Raw genomic sequence first — 6,130 nt, forward strand, 5'->3', positions numbered from 1 at the left:
TATTCAGAATCTGAATATGTTGATATTTTGACTTTTAGAGTCATTTATCGAGATTTAGACATGGATAGGATGACTGAATATGAAATATGAATATTTGGAACTGTTAGTTTGATTTTTAGACTTAGTTCCAATAATTGTCAGATTTGTAAACGAAAATAAGAATTGATGTGAAATAAATGGTTTTTCACAGGATTGGAGTATTCGAATATTACTTGAGATATTTCTGTGGTAATTAAGTGTTGGTTGAGGTACGTATGAGCTGTTTATATTACGACGCCTATAATGGCATGTAATGATATTAAGTATTTTGTAATGAGTGATAACGTGTTTTATATGCTTACGTGGATTATATGATTTCCTTCACTCATTTACAAGTTTACATAGCACGTTGAGCCTTGACTCCTTTGATTGCTATTGATATTGATCTCTTGAGATGTATTGAGTCATCATGGAGCGAGTGACATTGTTTTAGTGCACTCCTGAGATAGCATGAGGCACGGGCAGGTAGCTCCTGTTGCCCTCCGATGCTACGTACGACAATCCTGATGACAGCATGAGGCTGGACGGGTCGCTCCTGTCACCCTCTGATGCTACGTGTATGGATTAGCAGTGATGATTCGAGGTCTGCTGCGTTCGTGGCACGGGTGGCCACTGAGTTTATTGTGATACGATTATTTGGACTCCTTTTGGTATCCCTTATTTCATTGATACCTGTCACGCATTACATTGCATTTCATTGCATTGTACTTGATTTTATTCATGTCAGTTATATTTGTCGTAATTTTTATAGTTCGTCGTACTGGGGTCCGACCCCTGTTTTCTTTTTATGCTGTGGTTGTTTGTGATTCCATAGCAGGTTATCCAGGGGGATTTGACGCATCTGGTGGAGCGTCATCTAGTGGTACCCAGTGAGGCGAGCGTGGAGTCGAGTTCCCAGATATATGTATATATATCAGTTTAGCGAGTTTTATATTTGCCGGGGTGATGCCCTGTGTATCTGTATAAATAGTTTTGGACCTTGTTTTGAATTGTTATTTGTGTGATCGAGCCTTGCCGGCTCTGCATGTGTTTAATCCTGGCCAGTGCGGCTATAGGTTTGTAAATTGGAGTTGTGACTCTATTTTCGAGTATATATTGCTGGTTGTGTTGTACAGGTTTTTGGAATGTCCTATTTACGAATAGGTCATGCCAAAATTTCTGTAGGCCTAAACGCAAATTTTTAACTCGTTTTCGCTGTTTACATTAATTAATCCTGGTTGTTTGATCATTAAATATTAAATTAGGACACGGGCCCTTTCAAAAAATGTAGAAACTATAAGGGCACATATGTATTCTAATGGTATAGATTTGACATATCATATCTGGATATGGCATGGTGAAAGGTCTGCGACAAAAAAACTAAAAGAATGATCGTGATCAAGAAAGGGAAGATGAACCAAAGTTTGATGCCGAGGAACCAATAAATACGGTACATGCTGCATTTGATGGTTATGCTGAGAATCCAACCAAATTCAAAAATCTACTTGATAGTTATGCTGAGAATCCAACCAAATTCAGAACAAGATGCACGTATACAAAGACTTGAAACAATGATGTATAACATTGGTGCACACGACGTTTTAATTGAGGACAAAAGCAGTTGCTCAGTGAAAAATCAAATGAAGCAATCCGAGATGGAAGACAATGATGATGAAGACCTGCATATTTTGAGCAAAGCCGATGTTTTACAGGTATGGCAGTATTTTTGGGAATATTAAGTAGAGGTAATAAAATTTATTGACATGTCTATTTGTCTTTTTTAGGGTAAATCAGTTGCATTAACTTTGGAATCTAGCACAAATATTTTTGCATATGGTATAATTATTTGTGTTGACCCTCATAAGGAATTTAGCACAAATATTGTTGCATATGGTATAATTATTTGTGTTGACCCTCATAAGTTGCTTCATGGGGTTCCATTACCAAAGAATTTCATGTGAGTCTCTATTGATTTAGCAGTTGAGAAATCAACGCCTTTGCCATATCCTATTGCAAATGAATGTGAAGTAGTTGGTGATGCTCTTGAAACCCATGTGGCTTGGCCACAACATTTGATAGTGGAGCAAGATAAGGTATATGTGATGTTGTAACTTTTTTCATTATTTAACCTATCTAACTTGTATGTATTTACAAATAATAGAAGCCTCGAAAGAAGGATTTGGCACCACCGAAAAAGAAACATGTTGTGTCACCTAGTATCCCAAGGACATTAAATATGTTGTATTGTTATAGAAAGTGTGATTTGGGTGAAGGAAGATTTATATCATTGTGTTTCGATCATGAGGTGTTCGACGATGATTATGTACTTCTTTTGCACCTTGATGACATTGATGGTTTGTATCATGTGAAAGAGTGGGTGCCCGGCTAGCCAACTTGTGGCTAAGGGCTTTTATGACTCTATGTAAAACAATCTTTTGTTTAATATAATTTACACTTTTATAATGGCATTGACTTTATCTTTCTTCATATTGTTATATTATGATATACTATTGTTGTTTTGATAAAGACCTTGAATATACTATAGTGTATGTAAGATGTGGTAGCACATGGGGATGGCTATCATGAAACACATCTTATAGTCACTGTATATTCTAAACTGTTCCTAGTCAATTGAGCCGTCCGCAAATAAGGATAAGGATCGCTCGAGATTGAGACTAGCATTTGCGATGCCGAGTACCACGTTTCATTGATATGGAACATAGAGATGTTCAAAGCATGCAAATGGATATTCATATGATGAATGATCGAACTACCCTATTCGGACTTTCCAAGTGGTTATCACTTATCGAGTGGATAAAGTCCGCGGTTTTGGTTGTACACCATTAGTCCTTATTACTTGAAACATCATTGAGACTCTATATTCTAGTACTGTACTTTGACTCGTTTACCGACTCTATTAGGGTCATCAGGTGTCGGGATTGGGTACAGTTACGACACATATAGGAGTCGATGCTTTGTTGTCAAGGATTCACCACATACTTTCGAGTGTGGATATCCTATGCGATCTGAGGAGATATTAGTGTGACGAATCTCTGGCCAGAGTACATGATGTGTTTTAGGTTAATGGGTTATCCTAGTAACACATGCGATGTCACTAATAGATCTCCAAGATGTTATGCATAGTTATCGAATCTCGAACAAATCTCGATATACCAATGGTTGTTGATTCGATCGGGATATATGGATGAAGGGACCGTACTGTACGCTAACCAAAATCTACTGGTTCTTGCAGGCACTATCAGTAATACCTAGGGAATCATGGGGTGATGTTGCTAGGCGCTCTTACCATGATTCGATGGGTAAGTCGGAAATTGTTGTTCCGAGTCACAAGGAGTTGTGAGCCCACGGCTAGCTGTATTTCTGAACCATTGAGGGTTACACAAGTAATGGATTACTAAAACCCCGTAGAGATAGTTAAATTTAAAGAGTTAAATTTAATGAAAGAGAAGTTGGACTTCTTAACTAAAGGGAGTGAGATTTCCTAAAATGACATAGGGATGGGCATTTTTGGAAATCACTGAATTCGGATTCAGAAAAATTATCTTGACTCTAAAAGATGCAGAAATGGTTTCTGTGCACATTGATGAAATCAGTTTATCAATCGGAGTCACGATGAATTTTATATTAATTTCTATAACAACAGGCTTGGCTTGTTGGGCTCAAGTTATGGATTGTGGGCTTTAAGGAGTTAGAGTCATGATACAATTATAACTAGAAATTATCTAAAAATATATGTGCAGTGTTCGAAAATTGCATGCAATTCATTCAACAAATTTTCGAAAACACACATATTATTTTCTAAAGGTTTTTCGAAAATCCTTGTCCCTTTTCGGAGAAAATTCAGTCTTGTGATTTTTGTGAAAAATTACAATTCTGAATTAACAGATCATATCTGTTTATTCTCTACGAAAACTTCTGATTGATTTCTAGTGCAGTCAATCAGAGGGTTTTGTTTTCTATTCGTGGACCTGATTGAAGAAACGTTCGTTCATCAGTTCCAGGGATATACAACAAGAGCAGATTAAATTCTGTTGGTGTCCATAATCTCGCTTCGAGATTTTAAGGTAAAATATTTAATTGTGATTATTTATTTTACTTACACAAATTTAATCGTAAAAGTTTTGATACCCAGATATGGAATCGTTCCATATTAATAAAAATAAATTTTTAAACTTCCGCTGCACCGGGTATCAATTCTAATTGATCTGAACACAATTTTCCAACAGTGGTATCAAAGCCAGGTTGCTCAAATCAAACGATTAAATTAATCGATTGTACAAAATTTTTAAGCCTCGGTTTTTGAAACAAAACAAATTTTTTAAAATTAAATTTTTGACGGGCAAAACACGGGCAGCGACGGGCTGCCCAGCCCGAGCCCCGGTCGAGGCACAGGCTGCCCGGGATTGTCCCGGGCAGCCCGGAAAATTAAAATTTTAATTTTTGAAAAAATAATTTTTGAAATTCTAGTGTTTGATCCGATCGAAAATTGTTTTTGATTAGATCACGAGGCATCGGATCGAATTGTTCGAGTCCGAAATTTTTAAAATTGATTTTTGGATAAATTTGAATTTTTGGAAAATTTATAAATTTTATCCGTTAAATTAGATTTTATAAAATTAATTATTTTGGTACAATTGATGATAAGATATGATCTTATGGATGGATAAGATAAAATATGATTTTATCTTTTAATTATGATGTCATTGCATGTTTATCCAATTATTTAATTATTGAATTAATTAATGGATAAAGGATGATCGATTGCCATGACCAATGTTTTAGGTGTATGTTAGGTGATTTACATTTGTCTTATTGTTGTTGGTGTTTATTAATGGGCTTGGTTTATAGCCCAATATGATTGTCATATGTAATAAAAGTGGGTCTGGTTTATGGCCCGTTTCCACCACCAAAAATGTATCCCATATTTGTCATCGAAATTTATTGTAAATTTATTAGTTAGACTTAGTGGGAGACAAAGATTTGAAGAAATGGTGGGCCCAGCAGACAATGACGACCGAAGAAATGTAAATTGAAAGCACAATGTAATAGGATTGCATTGCATACTTGCATATCACCTAGGATTGGACTTAGACTCGTGATTGGCAACCACGGGTCGATTAGTTAATGGGATCGATCATCCTTAAATAATATATGATATTATTGATGTACGCATGTTTAGACTAAATTGTATGAATCCCGCAAGCATACATAAATTGCATGATGAGACAAATTTTCAAAATTAAAAATCACTCATTTTAAATATGATTTAAAATTGATATCAAGATTAATAAAAAGGAATTTAAATATTGTTTAAATATTCCTACCTTCCATCAACGATCAATGTATGAGATGCTACCCGCGAATACGGTCCGGCTCATATTATTGGGGGGGCCCGTTCGTCGGAAAGCTGTACATTGGATCGACACATGTTTTAAGTTGGGTGGAACTCCCATGGGATTGGCTCATATTATTGGGGGATCCACATGGCGACCGTCCATCACAACTTAATATTGATGGGTTATCTTGACGTGTCACAATAAACGGCGTCATATTATTGGACCCTTATTGGACATGAGGTAAAAACATGGGGGTTACTTTGGAAGTAATTGGGCTCTACCTTTTGAAAATTATGGTTGGCTGATATTATTCGGGATCATGATTTGTCAATTGGACTCCATGTTCTCATTAAGGAAAATAGTTTCCCGTTTTCACTAGAGGGTAGTGAAATCGTTAAAATAGTGGGAGTGTAATTCATAAAATAAAATTCGCCATATTTTATGTCTTAGTAAATTAATTAAATAAATCACTGATTATTGTCTGGTTCCTTTTCAGTATTATATTACGATGAATCCACGCAATCCACTGTTTTCAATTCTCGAACAAAACAAATTGACTGGCGCAAACTATACGGAATGGTTCCGTAAGTTGAAAATTATTCTTACTTCGGAAAAAGCTTTCTACGTGTTAGAGAAGCCGCCTCCGAAGGAAGCCCCGGCTAATACAAGTCCGGAAGAGTTGGCCAAACTTGATTTATGGTGGGACCATGATATCAAGGCCAAATGCTACATGCAGGCTTCGATGTCTGATGAGC

This window comes from Henckelia pumila, chromosome 3 (assembly GCF_033568475.1).
Source record: "Henckelia pumila isolate YLH828 chromosome 3, ASM3356847v2, whole genome shotgun sequence".
Classification (NCBI taxonomy): domain Eukaryota; kingdom Viridiplantae; phylum Streptophyta; class Magnoliopsida; order Lamiales; family Gesneriaceae; genus Henckelia; species Henckelia pumila.